Genomic DNA, 16,721 nt, shown 5'->3' with positions numbered 1-16,721 from the left:
TGTGTATAATCTCAGTAGAAATCATGACATCGCTTTAATGATATTCTTGCACATATGAAACTAATAATAGTTTGTGAGCCCAGAGGGAAAAACCAGTTTTGCCCTGAAATACGGCCAAGTTGGACTAGAGAAGCGATTGTTAAGGAAACTGTCTTTAGCTGGATTGTCCTCTTCTCCTTCTCTCTCACTCCCCCTCCCTCTGCTTCTTTCTCTCTCTCTTTCTCCAGCTCTCTTGTCTCACCCTCAAGTCTAAAAATTATAACAGTATTTCAAGAAGCTAATACGCTACCACAGTTTTGCTGACACTCTTAAAATCTCTTGTAAAGAACACACCTTGGACCCTCACAGCCAGTGAATGTTAATTGAAGAGTGGACCTTGGTAGTGTCTGGGAGAATGCTGAAAAAGACCAGAGGTGGGAAGAGTTCAACGACAGATGTCTAAAATGCAGGGCCAGAGTCTCCTAACCCTGATCACAAATCCTGGCTACCTGGTACAACCTAACCTTATGAACTTGGCTTCCAGTTCCCTACCTACAAAACGGGAAAACAGTAAGTTCCCTTCCTTCCTGGGTGCTTGTGAGAACCAACTGGCTTAATGACTGGGACATTATTGCTGAAAGCTTGTAGCATATGAGTTCCACCATGCAAAGGTGTTTGCTTGGTGTCTGATGTTAATTCCTCCTTTACAACTCGCCCAGTTCGTGTGGCTGAGTGGCTCAGGATGGGCACAGGTTCTGGCAGCTGAGAATGACCTGTCCAGCTTCTTTGAATGTTTTCGTTTCAAATCAGGTTGCTTCTGTGGTCAATGGATGAGGGATTACAGATTGTTATTTCACTGGGAAATGTTAGAATGTAAATAGGCACAGCCTTTTTGAAGGGCAATTTAGTGAAATGTAACAAGAGCTCTCAAAAAAGTGCCTACTCTTTTACCCAGCAATTACATGTATAATGCTTTATACTAAAAAGGCATTCTGATATAGTGTGTACAAAGACACAGTGTGTGGGAGATGCTTATACAGCACTGTTTACAACAACAAAAAAGGGAAAACAACCCAAATGTCCAAAATACAGGATGCTATAAATCCACAGTAAGTATGTTTTAGAGTCACTTACAATGCAGCCACCACAATGATAGTCTATGTTTAGTTGACCATATTGAGTACCTACTATGTGCAGGACATCAACTAGGGAAACATCAGTGAACAAAATGAACAAAAGAACTCTACCCCTAGGAGCTTGCCTTCTATTGCAGGAGACAGAAAATAAACAAAGCCATATGTAATTTGCGTGGCATGTTAGAAGGTAACGCATTCTATGGAGGAAGTTTAATAAGGAAGGAGGAGGTGGCAGCAGAGGTGAAGGATGGGTGCCAGCACAGACTTAAAGGAGATGGGAATGAAGGCACTTGCTGAGAAGGGGCAATTCTGGGTGGATTTGATGGGAGAAAGGCAAATCTGGGGAAAGGACATCCAAGGCAGCAGAAGGAGTGAGTTAGGAGGCCTGGACATATGGAGCAAGTATCCATCATGTTAGAGGAACAGCATGAGGCCATCAGCAAGGTGCATGAAGAGCAGGGAGTGAGACCCACAGTAAAAGACAATGAGCCCAAAGAAATCCGCAAACCACTCCTCATTCCCGACTTGGAGAGAAGTTGATGATGAATTATCAAATAACAATATCAGTCAACAATATATGATGATCCAATTTTAGTTATAAAACATAAGTAAACCCTCCTATTTATGGTCTGTGCTATTTTCTCCCCCACTTCTGCCTCCCCCTTCCTTCTCTCCTTCCTGCCTTCCTTTGTTCAAAAATTTAGCTTATCTGAATTTTCACATTTTTCTACATTGAACATACTTGTGCAACAAACAAATGAGAAAGGCTCAGGTAAAATAAATTGACAGTATTTTATCGTCTTTGGTCAAGCTGTTTGAGCACAGAATTCATCGACATTAAAATGTGTTTACTTTTCTGAATTAGCAATAAACACTGTTTGCTTTGTAGAAATGTTTAAACAGTGGAAGAGCTCAAATTGGGAAGTTACTTTAAAGGTGAGTGTTGTCTTAGAGAAAGAGTAGGTTGGTTTCCACAAGTTAGGCCACACCCAAAATAAACTTTCTCTGCATTTCTATTGGTGAAATTTCCCCAGGGTGAATCTGAAAAGTGCCATGTGTATGGAAACCACATGGATAAAGGTGGAGAGCTCCTCCACTCCCACACATGTATCTACAGACATGTTCAAACTCATCTGTAATCATAAGAGCATTGACCTTGACTTTACTGTAAAACTTTGATGATTGAGAATGCTTCAGGACTGGAGTGTTCCAGTTTAATTTGAATTATTTGGATAATTGACTCAACCAGGAATAAACAGAAGTTCAAGTTGGGATTTCAAATTCAGTTGTTAAAAATCTTTCTTAAAAGTGAGCTCCCTTCTCTATGTTGGTGAGTGTGCTGTGCTGGACACAGTTCAGTCTTTGATGATGTGGGTGCCCTGGGATGTAACTAGGTCATTATTCTATTCTTAAACTTATTTATTTCTCCTTTAAAGTCCTACAAGAGTAGTGTAAGTAGCATATCTGCCTTCTGAAGTAACACATACGCTTGGCATTAAAAAATTATAAAATCATTAAATTGTTTATTACAGTTTTTCATATCCTCTTAGAAGCAAGGGACAGGAAAACCAGCTTACTAATTTACTGGTTTTTTTTTAATTATCCCAATTTTGTAGCTAGAAAACCTGATATAGAGAGAAGTAAAATAACTCATCTAATAGAGCTCAGTGTCTGTCAAAGCTCATCCCATAGAACCACATGACTCCAGGTTAACTCCAATCTCTCAGGCTCCTAGAAAGGAAATATGATTATGCCCAAGGGCATGAGGACTCAGGTTTTGAAGATCTTTAGAGCAACCCAGAAGAATAATGTCAATACAGGAAGACCAGAAATCAGTGACCTGGACTGTGCTTCAATTTTTACATGGCTTAGAGAAGTGAATGTTACTTCCCTTGTCCCATCTGAAACACAAATTTATTCCTTCTCCTCCATCGTTTAAATATCACATCTGAGTGACATCTAGAATGGATGTTTTTGCCAGTACAAGTTACTAAGAAAAGAAGAAAGCTCTTTCCCATGTGACATCTCCCCTCTGACCTACATAACAGTATTTTGGTGTTTTATTTCTTGTACCGTGGGTCCTCACAGCATTCATAGAAATGGCTACAATGTGCCTACATGGAATAATAGATTCTGTATTATTTTTCCAAAGACAACTATTTTCAATAGTTTTAATAGTTTCTAGTAGTTCTCAGTACACTTTAAGGATTATAGAAATATTATTCAAATATCATATATTGAATGGCCCTTCCATGAAACTCCTTGAAGAGACACATAGGGGATGCAATAATGTGTAGTCTGACCATTGTTGGCAAAGAAGTTTGCATCTGGCAGAGAGGAAAAGTGTGCAGGAAGGCACCGGCCCACAGGGTGGCTGCAGAAGAAACCCCACAGACAGTGCCCATGGTGAGAAGATAAAAGCTCAAGCCTGAGAACATGACTTTGCATTTTGGTGGCATTTTCAAATATACTTTTAATTGACATCTCAAATTCAATGACATGGCCATCTAACTCAAGATACCATCTAGTTTATTGTTTTGATTTCTCTGACATGACAGCATATAAATTACCCTTCCTTCCTTTTAAAACAATCCCAGGGTGTCAGAACCTCTGTTTTCAGCAAGTCCCTCTTGCACATATCTTTTTTTTTTTTTTTTTTTTTTTTTGAGACGGAGTCTCGCTCTGTCGCCCAGGCTGGAGTGCAGTGGCGCAATCTTGGCTCACTGCAAGCTCCGCCTCCCGGGTTCACGCCATTCTCCTACCTCAGCCTCTCCGAGTAGCTGGGACTACAGGCGCCCGCCACCACGCCCGGCTATTTTTTGTATTTTTAGTAGAGACGGGGTTTCACCGTGGTCTCGATCTCCTGACCTTGTGATCCGCCCGCCTCGGCCTCCCAAAGTGCTGGGATTACAAGCGTGAGCCACCGCGCCTGGCCGCTTGCACATATCTTAAGCCCATTTTTTTTTCCTCTCTCTTTATTAGAAACAACTGTCCCTTCCTCTCCACGCTGTCTGTGATTCTGTCTCAGGGGCTAAGAGCTTCAAGGTCCTACTCAGTGTTTTCTCTTTCTTTGCCAACTCAGTGAGATCCCTCTTGCCTTTTCTCATGATATGATTTGGCTGTATCCCCACCCAAATCTCACCTTGAATTGTAATAATCCCCATGTGTCAAGGGTGGGGCCAGGTGGAGGTAACTGAATCATGGGGGTAGTTTCCCCCTACTGTCTCATGGTAGTGAATAAGTCTCATGAGATCTGATGGTTTTATAAAGGGGCATTCCCCTGCACAACGTCTCTTGCCTGTCACCATGTAAGACGTGCCTTTGCTCTTCTTTCATCTTCCACCATGATTGGGAGGCCTCCCCACCCATATGGAACTGTGAGTCCACTAAACCTCTTTCCTTTATAAATCACCCAGTCTCAGGTATGTCTTTGTTAGCAGCATGAGAATGGACTAATATATCATGCATTTGACCATCTTATGGAATCTTGGGGTGCTTTAAGGGGATAGAGTGATTGGATCTGTTTTGTGGTTGGAATATGAAGCATAGATGACTCAATCAGATTACCAGTGTCTGAAATGACATGGGAAGAAGCCAGGACAGACACACAGGGCTCCTCACTCTATTTATCACTCTCCATGTATAAGTCTTGCCTTATTTTAGCAATATCAACAGTTCATCTGGAAATTAAAAAAAAAACAAAAACAAAACGAAGAAGCAACTTGAGTCCAGATTCTTTACCTGAAGAAAGAAATGAACTACAACTATACTTGTACATTGCAAGGACTCAAGTAGTCAAATGAGGTCATGATTTTTCACCAGGACACCCAGGGTCTGTCTTTAGTGCTAACAGCCTCCTGACACCTATTTTGTAATAAAAGGACAATTTACTTTATACTGGTTGAGAGTAACCAAAAAACATCCAGATATTGTTGAATAACTGATCATTTTAAGAAAACCTTAATAATGCAATGAAAATATTGGGGGTTTATTTGAAAATGGCTGGTGGGTTTTAATTAAATTCTCCTATCCCACAACAGTTTTTTGTGTTGCTGAAACCACAATGTGATCCTTTCTATCAGCTGCTCTGAAGTCCAGGTTTCACACTTTTTGTGCGTGGGCTATTGTGAATGACTTTGGTATTGTTTGGGTGATTTATAACCCAAGGATTTTCAGGTGAAATATACCTTCTGATGCTGGATCCCATGTTCTAGCTATTATCCCAGTGGCCAAGATAACCACTTTGTACTTCCCATGAGAGCTGAATCTCACAAAAGACTCAGCCTTGCTAACTTAAAATAAACTCCACTTATGCACACGACAGGAATAGAGAAGACTATCTCGGTGGTGCAAGCCAAATAAACAATTTCCCTGAAAAATAAAGTTCATTGACAGCAAGGTATTTTTGTTCATTTTTTTTTTGGTATCATTTTGGGGTCTTGAAAAAAAATTATCTTCACTTACTTGGAAGTTCTATACTGACCCACACTTATCACTATACTGAAGTAGTGGGCTGTGCCATAAAGGTTAAGTTCCACGTAAACCCCATTTTATTTTTTTACTATAGACTCCTTGTTTTCCTGGGGTCTCCATTCATGCTGCTTGGGAGCCAGGCTAAATTCCCAGTGACTTCTATCAAAGCATAAGTGAGTTTTACTTCATGGGCAGAGAGAAGGTTTGTAGTTTGACAGATATGGCTGAATGACTAGGAGATGAACATCAAGCAACATTGTTTTGGCACAGGAGAAAAAAAGGAGTCTTGTCTACTCTCTGCTCCAGATCACAAAATAAAATGGTCCCATCATATTCAGGATTAACAAGTTTCCCATTCACAGCAAATCCCCAAAAACATGCTCTTAAACTCTGCCAGCCAAAACCTTGCACATGAAAGTGACAAGACACCACAGCCCTATCTGGCTGCTGCAGCGGCTCACCTAGCTCTCTGCCCAGCACCGCTATTTATTCACTGGAACAACCTCAGCACTCTGCGCCTGGACTGCAGCCACGTGCGCTCCCTCTGGCCCATGCAGTGTGGTGTGAGAGCTTTCTTTGGGCGGAATCCATCATCAGCCTGCTCTCTTGGCTCATGAGTGATTATCTGCTCTCAGCACCACTGATGACGCTAAAGCGGGTCCATTTTTCTATTACTCATTTACTGCTTCGCACATGCTTAGGGCTTCTGGCCTTCTCATCAGTGTCCTAGCTGTGTGTCCTAATCCCAATATTTAACTCTGTCATGCTCATGACTGCCAGATTAAAATCCCTGTATTTCCTCCCACTTGCCCCCAATCAAAGCAGTTACTTCTCCAAGAGCTATGAGCTCATGTACCAAGCCGATGCGTGGCACTCTGATTTCCATGGTGTGGTAGACCACACCCCTGCCTGATCAATCCTCGTTGCCAATACACCCTATATATATGTAATGGCAAAACTGCAATTACTTTTGCACCAGCCTATAGGTGGGTTCCTCATTGGAAAACCCTCCTTTCTCCTGGGAAAACCTTACTAAGCACCACAACTCTACTGTTCTTCCAAGACTCCTTCACATTTCCCCACATCCCTGGATGCTTTCTGCAGATACCAGCCCTTATTAATGTTCTCCTCCCTCACTTAAAGTCTAGCATCATTCTCTTGTGTAATGCTATGCTTCTTTGTGTACATTATTGTTTCATCAATACTCTCATTTTCTAAGTTTAAGGCCTCTGGGAACTGAAATCAGGGCATTTTTTTTCCTATGTCCCCTTGTCTTCTTTAGGTAGTAGGTACTTAGCAGAGATTTGTCAACTGACTAACCCAAGAAGCTAAGACAATTCTGGACATAGCTATGAAACGCCAATTTCTGGCAATATGAAGGTGGTCAGGAGATGTTTAGAATGAAAGTAAATGTTATATAGTTATAACCATTCCTCACTTGACTGCATGAAGGTCTGCTGTGATAAGCCCTCTATTCAATTTTCTTAATACGGCTTTTCTCAAGAGTACAACATTCTTATTCACTGATAGCATCTTTTATTTAAGGATAATAAATGAGACTATTAATTTTGAAAGGAACAAATAAACTTCAGGATGGATTAACTATAATTCCAAAATACTAAGCAGTTTATTTAAATAACCTGCATAACAGAGAAGCCCTTGCTTTGTGCTCATAATCTTTGCAACTTAGTGTGATCATGAGTATTTTTTCTGATGGACCAAAAGCTTTTTGTTTTTGCTTTATTTTCCCCCTAGACATTGAGTCCAGGTTAAACCTGCCTCTGCAGTGGGCATTCTGGCATTCCATCTCTAATTCTGACCCTACCTGGCTCTTGCACGAGCCTGGACTTGGAGATCTTTATTGTGGGAAGAAGGCTGTGAGAAGGGGCATTGTGTCTGGGTTCCTCCTTAAAGCAGATCTGAGGAAAACCTAAGCCAGTAGCTCCCACCCTTTAGAGTGCATCAGAATCCCTGGAGGGGATGGGCAGATGATTGGCCCCATCCTCAGGGTTCCTGATCCAGTAGATCGGGGGTGAGCTTGAGAATTTGCATTTGTAGCCAGCATCCTGGTGACGCTGCTGCTGGTTCAGGGACACACTATGGGAACCACTGACCTCAGCTGACTTTCATCAGCTCTGATGCCTCCTTTTGTCCACAGAGACCCCCAACTGTGGCCAGTCAGGGAGACATGTGGAGTGTGGGCTTGGGCCCAACACTCCTTGAGTGCTGATTAAAAAAGAGGGCCACCTAATTCGGCCTCTCTTCCAATGACAACACATAATGTCATAGGTTCTTTATTTGCCGTCCTCTTTCTGCCCTCTCTTTATATGCTTTAATGCTGTGGGCCCAGCCACCCCAGGAGGGCTAATGAAAATTTAAGAGGGTAAATATGTTTAGGGTATTGACTGGTGAGACCTCGGGAGACAGCTGAAGAGGAAGGAATCTACCCCTTTGTTGCCATTATTGAAACTAGATTTCTTGAGAGTAGGAATTATATATTAGTAGCACTATATTTTGCACGTTAGAGATGTCTAAAAATCTGAAGTGTGCTCTGCCTAACTCGCCATGGAGTCTTGGCTCTGAAAAGGTTGTAAGGTGATGGAAAAGCCTCCAAAGAGAGATTTCATTCCCTGTCTTTTGACTGAAGGTAGTGTGTTGACAACAAAAAAGCAAGGGTAAAGCTTTTCCATGAGCAGTGAGTCCTGTACCCTGCCTCTTAGCCATGTGATGCTGCTTAGTCATATGATTACTGCATTCCAGACCTGCTCTCATAGACACAAGGTTCGTGTAGGGACTGAGATGTCATTTTTGGTTAAATGTGATTCATTTCTTTTATAGAGAAATGATGGCTCCCTAAGTCATAAAGCAATGGCCCCATAGAGTGGTGAGGTCCAGTCTGATTTGTTGACTGAGCCTGAAGGGCACCGCTTCTCTCACAGCCATTAGAAGTGCTCTGTGTTGGCAGAGACTTTGAAATACATACACTCCAACCCCAGTTCCTAGCTTTCAGCTTCTTTATGCTTCTAGTGACAAAGAATTCAGAGCTGTGTAAATGCAGAGAAGACAGATCACATTACCTCTGCCCCGCTCTGACTACTGAAAAGGCTTTCTTATATTGAACCAAAATATGTCACTTTGTAGCTTCCACTGCTGGGTCCCACTTTTATCCCTTAGAGCCCAACAGAACAATTATAATCCTTCCTTCATCTTCAAATATCAAGATGCCTGAAAACAACTATCATGCCTCCTCCCCCACATATTCTCCAGGGAAAACACCCCTAATTCTTTCATCTACTCTAATATTACATGGTTTGGACTCACACACTGTCCTGCCTATTCCCTTCTGCACATAGATTGTTGGATTATATCCCTTTTAAATTGAAATGATTGAATGTGGCAGTGAAATAAATCTTGTCCTCAAAAACATTCTCTTCATTAAACAGAAGTTCCACTGTGAGACATTATTTACTTTGGAATGGCAAGATATTTGAAGAGGTCAAGAGTTTTCTAATCCAGTGTTACTGCCCCATGGAAGGATTAACATGCATTACTGGTATTTACTGTTTCAGTTTGATAATGTTTTCCCCTGCATGAATGTTGGTGGCTGTGATATCTGAGTTAGGGAAATGGAAACGATGTAAGAGAACTAGAAGTATTAAGGATCACCACTCTGTTTCTTCTGGTTCTTCCTCTCATAGTCTTCTCAGATATTTCTCCCTGACATTTCTCTTTTCTACGTTGTTAAGTTTGGCATTAAAGCTGTTCTTTTGCTTCTAGTGAAAAGGTATGGAACTTAGTTTCCAAGTTTTCTCCTTGAGGGAAGCAGAGGTTCTCAAACACTACTAACAAATTACATGGTCTATTTTCAGGAAAACAATGACTATTAGTAGATAAATTCAACCTAAACTTACAGCATGTGTCTAACCTATGGACATTTAGGTGATTTAAAACAAAATGCAAATTGCTAGTCAACAGCAAGTGCCAGATATTAGAAGACAGCATCTAATTCTTCAGCATTCTTAGACACAATGTGGGTGTAATTGTCAAGATTAGAACATTGCTTTTGAGCATGGGTTCTGAAGTTGGCTTTTCTCCTTTATGTCTACTTTAACAGATCAGCTAACAGAAATCAAACAATATGTATTTGCATCTCTTTTGTTAAGAATCATCTACACCTACTCCAAAAGTCAAAATATCCCAACTAATTTATTTAAAAAAATACACCACTAAAGAATGATTCAAGGGCACCAGGAAATATTATCTCTACCAGGAATCTTTTCACCACTAGGACAAATCATTTCCTCTGCCTTACTCTATTCCTGATTCACGTTAGCTGTATTTCTTTGTTGCCAGACATTTATACTGGGCATGCATACCAAAGACTCCAGCGTGTTCACCCTACCAATTTCCCCTCCGCCTGGATATAGAGCTGAACTACAATTTGCAGCTACTCTTGCAGTTAGGTATGACCATAGAATATGAATAGGAGTGATATACATTACTTCCAGGCCTGGATCATTAAAATCTTCTACATAATCATCTACTCTCCCTCTTTCCTTGTCTACTAGTTGGATATCAACACTCAGGAGATCTTAGAAGCCATATGCTAAAGATGACAAAGTGTCCCTCAGCCTGGGTCCTTGTATGGCATCAACCAATTAGATTTATGTGAATGAAAGAAATCTTCTATTTTGCTAAATTAGTGAGATCAAGATATTTTCTGTTTCAAGAACTTTCTAATTAATATAGTATACACGGGCTCATCAAGAACTGAAATTAATGCCACATTGCAATAAATGAATAACAACATCTGCTATTTTTAAAGTGCCTACTTTGTGCTGGACATTGTACAAAGAACTTTTTTTTCTCGGAGACAGAGTCTCCCTCTCACCCAGGCTGGAGTGCAGTGGTGTGATCCCAGCTCACTGCAACATCTGCCTCATGGGTTCAAGCAATTCTTGTGCCTCAGCCTCCTGAGTAGCTGGGACTACAGGCATGTGCCTCCACACCTGGCTGATTTTTGTATTTTTAGTAGAGATGGGGTTTTGCCACTTTGGCCAGGCTGGTCTCAAGTCATCTCCTGGCCTCAAGTGATCCACCCGCCTTGGCCTCCTAAAGTGCTGGGATTATAGGCGTAAGCCACCACTCCTGGCCTGTGCTAAGAACTTTACTTACATTATCACATGAATCCTCATAACATCTCTGAGGTATATGTTCTTTTTTTTTTTTTTTGAGACAGAGTCTCGCTGTGGCCCAGGCTGGAGTGCAGTGGTGCGATCTCGGCTCACTGCAGGCTCCGCCCCCAGGGGTTCACGCCATTCTCCTGCCTCAGCTTCCCAAGTAGCTGGGACTACAGGCGCCCACCTTGCCCGGCTATTTTTTTGTATTTTTAGTAGAGACAGGGGTTTCACTGTGTTAGCCAGGATGGTCTCGATCTCCTGACCTCGTGATCCGCCCGCTTCGGCCTCCCAAAGTGCTGGGATTACAGGCGTGAGCCGTATATGTTCTTATTATTACTCTTGTTATTATTTCATGATAGGGAAAGCAAGGCATAAAGTTGATTAAGGTCTCACAGTTAGCACAGTGGGTTATATTATTGCCTCCAATTATTCTCTTCCCTCCCTGAAAGATTAGATGTCTCTACCTGTTGCTGCACGGCTTGCAGTGCTTCACTGTGGGAGAAATATACATCTCCTTCCCATTGATCATTGACACTGGTGTGACATGTGAATTGTCTGGTCAATGGAATGTGAGTGGATAACTTATGCCATATCTGAGCAGGAATGTTAAGGGCCATTGCTTAACTTGGGAGTCTCCTTTTCCTCTGATACTGGGATAGAGTGTTCTAGACCAGACCGATTCTTGATCTTGAATTCCAGAATGAAGAAGACACAGGAGGCAGAGCCACAGCTGACCAACAGAGGCATAGCGCTCCAGAGAATAATACACCTTTGTTTTGTAAGCCATTGAGATGCTGGGGTTGCTGTTACTGCACCAAACTTAGCAAAAACGGACAGATACACCTAGACCTTGATGCAGATTCAGTTAGTGAGAAACACCAGAGCCTGTGCTCTTAATTACGGAGCAACACCGCCTACCAAGCACATTGTCAAACTTGCACAAGTTCATGCTAGATGATACAAGAGAAATTTAAAGCATCGTTAAAAAAATCAATTCTCATCCTGGATAAGAAAAAAGTAGATGTCTGTAAGTTTAAAGAGGAAACTGCCACAGGATTTAAACTTAATTTATAGATACGTCTCTCACATTGCATATAATACCTTCAGATTTAGTCCCACAGAACAGTTGTTGGCAAGGACATGGATCTTTTTAGCCACAGATGCACTTTCTGGTTCCTTTTGTAAGGATTTCATGTCGGAAACCACATCTCTGTGACTGGGAATAAGACCGGTGATACATGTTAGCCAAAATCTATTTGCTAAAAGAATCACCAGTACTGTATGATTCCTAGTCCTAAGCACAGCCATACAGAAAAAATGAGAAACATGGGACTCAAGGAGATAATGGGTTTAATCTGACTTGGATACATTTGTATAGACATAAATTAGTCACTTGGTTAAAATTTAGGGTTAACTTTACACGTTGTAATTGGGAAAATGGATTGATGGCCTTACTGCATTCCAGATAAAATCAGATCTGAATGACCATTCGAACATTGCACACTGCACAAAATCATTCTCTGAGGTTTTGTTTAAACAATGATTCAATTTAGTAACAAATAAATAAATGAATATTTACAATTGATTAGCAGGTGTGATTAGATCAAAGCTACAGTTTAGAGAGAATACAGACTATTCTTTTAATGATGAGACTGCTCTTTGAGAAAAATAATTTCACTATTATTTAATGTTATTAAAATGACAGCAAGTATATGTATATTCTAGTACTTTGCCAGAGGAAATTCAGAATACCATTAGAGCACTAACTGCAATTGTGATTATCTCTTTTTATTGGAGCCTAATTATTTCCAGAAATATTTAAAATGCACTTTAAAAGGTATTTTTATCCTAAACAGCTACATTTTATTTTTCTATCTCTCCAAATACTTTCACTACAATTAAAAAGAAAACTCTAACTCAACAAAAGTGTTTTGATGATTTTTCAACTTAACTGCCAATTTCCCCCTTACTGGTATTACCAAAGTTAATAATTTTGTAAAACTCCAGAGTGAATCAATTCTCTTTTGGTACTTAAATGCCAATTATTGAAGATAAAATGAAGAAACAATAAGTGCCATCTCAATAAGCTATAAATCCAAATTCACTGAATTTAAACATCTTAATTCCACCAAACTTAAAGTTCTAATACAATGAACTTAGAAAAACCAACCTTACTTTGAAAAGTATTGTCACTTTAAAGCTGGTAGCAACAAGTAACTGCCTTTTCCCCTCACCTGCTTCCTTCCTCCTACTCTGCCTATCTCTGGTCCATTTCCATGTCCATATTACTTACATATCATTTGATAAAGGAAGAATTGGTGAAAAAGAGAAGAGCTTCACCTTATCTGCCTGCCTTTCCATAAAGAGCATGTATCTTGTTTTCATTCAGGTTTACATGGTCAACATTAAACCCTTGAGGACAGCAACATTTTCTACCTGTGAAAATCAGTGAATGGGGTTAAGATTCCATAAGGGTATTTTATTTTTAATTTCCAGTGAATTTTTTCTATAACTTCTTAAATAACTATTCTAATTTTTTTCCCTATAAAGTAGAGGTAGACTGAGATGATAGGGAGGAATATGAGACTGAATTAAAAGCCCTTCTATATTCTCAAGGGAAATAGTTCATGTAAGTCCTATGTATTAAATAAAGACCTGTCTCACACAAAGGAAAACATACTAATGTTTAGGCAATATCTAGATGAGGTAACTATTGTTTAGGCAACACCTAGAAGAGGTATCAAAATGATTTTTTTTAAATAGCAAAATGGAACCAAGTGAATGGGGGCGAATTTTCACAAGTTGCTCTCCTTAACAAATCTTACTTGAAATGAGTAAACCAATTATTTTGGAGTATCCTATTGACTGAAAAGGGCATAGTGACACTTTGTTAATCAATTAGCCACCTAGGAAGAAAGCAAGTCATAGTTCGGTGAATAAGCACTGAATATGTGAGCATGGAAACTACCAGAAGTAAAGATTATTGACTGAACAATTTCATATACCTAGATTATTGACACCACCCCCCTTTTTATTAGAGAAATTGAACTTCAGAACTCAGAAATACATTACTTTGTTTATCTAACAGTCTATATTCTTGTATAGCTTCATCCTCATAATGAATGTCTACTTCCCTTCTGCTGATAATATCAGATGGAACAAAGCCAAGGAACAGCTGCCTTGTTTAATACCCCATGCATCACTTCTTCTGTCTACTTTAGGTAGCAACCCTTTCATAAACTAAATTATGGATAAACTTGTCAATACCTATCAGGAACTGAAATGTAAGAAATAGTGTCATAACTCATCCTTTTGTTTAGGTTTGAAATAGATTGCTCTGTCTTCACTAGCAATCATTTGAAAAGACTAGAAGGTATAAACACGCTGCTTTTACCACATCCTGAGTGCTCAACATGCAATATCTTTAGAAACAACATGTCACACTTGGAAAGCCCAGCAAGGAAAACCAGGATCATCTCTTGTTTACCATTAAAAATAACAAATTAGAACCAGCTCAAGACCTCATGCCCAAGTGCATCCACAAAACAGGAAAGCAGCCAGGGATATTGTTGAAGCTTTATCAACATTTCCAACCAGTTGCCAAACCTTGACTGGGCTCTGCAATTCAAACTGTACCTTGTAAGACCTGGACGGCACTCTTACAGGCATTCTATTTCAAATATGACTGTCACCTTCCTGTATTATTTTTCCTCTTCATATCAGTGACAGTGGTGGTGGTGGGGGGACCTACGACCAAGGATGAGAGCAGTGCAAAGGCCAGCTTCTGGTAAAGTGAGAGCAGAAGGGCTTGATGGACTTACCTGTTTTCCCTGTATGAATGTTGAAATGGAACTTGAATGGTAATAAATCCTCCCCTCCTGCAGTTTCTTCCTTGTTTGTATTAAGAGAAGTGACTCCTCTCGGTTTCCTATGCCTGCAACCTAGGAAATGTAGCCACCTTGCTCACACGCAGGCTTGAAGATGTGATCACTGGCTCTCATCTTGCTAACAAACTCTCTCCTTTTCGGGAGCTCACCAGTGTTGTTTTGATTCCTTCCAGATCTAGACTGAGAGGAAACTATATCTCCACCCTCTTGAGTCCTAGGACCCTTAGAAAGAACTTGGTTGGGCCAGATACGGTGGCTTACGCCTGTAATCCCAGCACTTTGGGAGGCTGAGGCAGGCAGATCACAGGGTCAGGAGTTTGAGACCAGCCTGACCAACATGGTGAAACCCCATCTCTACTAAAAATACAAAAATTAGCCAGGCATGGTGGTACACGCCTGTAATCCCAGCTACTCAGGAGGCTGAGGTAGGAGAATCGCTTGAAACCAGGAGGCAGAGGTTGCAGTGAGCCGAGATCGAGCCACTCACTGCACTCTAGCCTGGGTGACAGAGCGAGACTCCGTCTAAAAAAAAAAAAAAAGAAAGAAAAACAAAGAACAAACTTGGTTGGCTGGCCTCCCGCTGACCAGGGTGCTTCCACAGCTCCCTTCTGCCATCTATGCCCAACAAAAAGTTAAAGAGAAGAGCGTGAGAGGGCAAGGGATGTATGCTTTTGAAAGCCAAAGGGACTCAGCTGAAACTAGCAACCCTCGTCAGAGGCGGATCGGTGTGTGTGTGTGTGTGTGTGTGTCTGTGTGTGTCTGTGTGTGTCTGTGCGCGCACGCGTCCTTTTTCTCCCCCTGAGGACGGAATCCTGTCTCCATTCTCAGTTCAGCTCAGGTCTTTCCCTGTCCCAGTGTTCTTGATTCTGAATAGGTCCTCTGATGCACCGCCATGCATAAAATGGATGATTCGCAAGCTTCTTTGCCTCATGTAATTCCGTGGGTAATTTGATATCCAGATTCAGCACGAGCCAAAGACTCATTTATTTATAGAAAGTGATTGACCTCCAGCGACCAAAGGAGTGGGTACGGCTCGCTGGGGGCTGCAGACCGGTGAGGCTGCCCCTCGGCGCCTGGGCTCTGGCCTTGGTGCTGAATCCGGAACCTGCTGGGGAATCACCACCTCGGCGGCCCCCAGGCAACTTTCGGGAGGTTTGAGGGGCACCCGGCCAGCTCTGGGCGCCCTCTCGAGCGTCGCCGTCAGGGAGTTGGGCACAACCGATGCCCTGGGATCCGCCACAGGGCACGCGGCTGGCTTATTCCTTTGCCTGGAGCAGGGAAAGTTTTGTCCAATTTTTTTCCCCTGTAACTGGAGCTGCGGTCTCCCCTCCCACCTGGGTCGCCATGGAGACTCGAGCTCTTTTTCTTTCTCCAGGCAAAATGGGCGAAGCTCAGTTAGCTCAGCCCTGACTGTAGCAAGCCCTTTTTTCTCCCTAAGCAGTTCCTGGGCATCACCCTTTTCCATTTTTTTCAGCAAAAGAAAGGCAGGCAGGGAACAGGGCTAGCAGGATGTGGCATTGCCCCCTGTACCGTGGGGCTCCCCGGGACCGACAGACTTTAGATAACAGCAGTTGAGAAACATTCTAAACATATAATACATCTCCAACTCCCAAACACTGGAGTTGTGGGTTTTTTTCTCTTCCTTTTTTTGGGGGGTTGGAGGCGGAATTCTTCGGAAAATTCTGGTATTTTGTTTCTCCACTAACCTCACCCTATCTCTGTGGCTGTTTCTATTAAGATATATTTTTCCTCTGACAATCTCTCCATACTGCACCTACTACAACAGATGTACCTGTGGATCCACTGGGCTTTTATTGGGTTTTGGGAATACTGATGTTATTTCACTTAAAAACTAATCCAAGCTTAATGTTTTGATGAAAATGAATATATATCCACAGGGAAGCAAATATCCACAGCCACCCAGTCCTCTAAATGCCACACACATCTCATTTTATCTAAAGCGTTTTTTCTTCCCTTCCAATTACAAAATAATTCAGTTTACTTCTAGGGAGATCTTCCTATTCACTGTTTTTAGTCATGATAGCACATCTTCGGTTTTACGGATA

The 16,721-nt window shown here is 41.4% G+C and overlaps 1 protein-coding gene across 2 annotated transcripts in view; it reads right to left on the bottom strand.

The window, feature by feature from the left end:
• Positions 1–16,721, bottom strand: part of KCNJ6 (potassium inwardly rectifying channel subfamily J member 6) — a 321,643-nt gene that overhangs the window by 303,055 nt on the left and 1,867 nt on the right. The gene's annotated exons all lie outside the window — the stretch shown is intronic.

Source organism: Symphalangus syndactylus, chromosome 5, assembly GCF_028878055.3.
Source record: "Symphalangus syndactylus isolate Jambi chromosome 5, NHGRI_mSymSyn1-v2.1_pri, whole genome shotgun sequence".
NCBI classification, from domain to species: domain Eukaryota; kingdom Metazoa; phylum Chordata; class Mammalia; order Primates; family Hylobatidae; genus Symphalangus; species Symphalangus syndactylus.
This window is presented reverse-complemented; position numbering and strand designations above follow the sequence as displayed.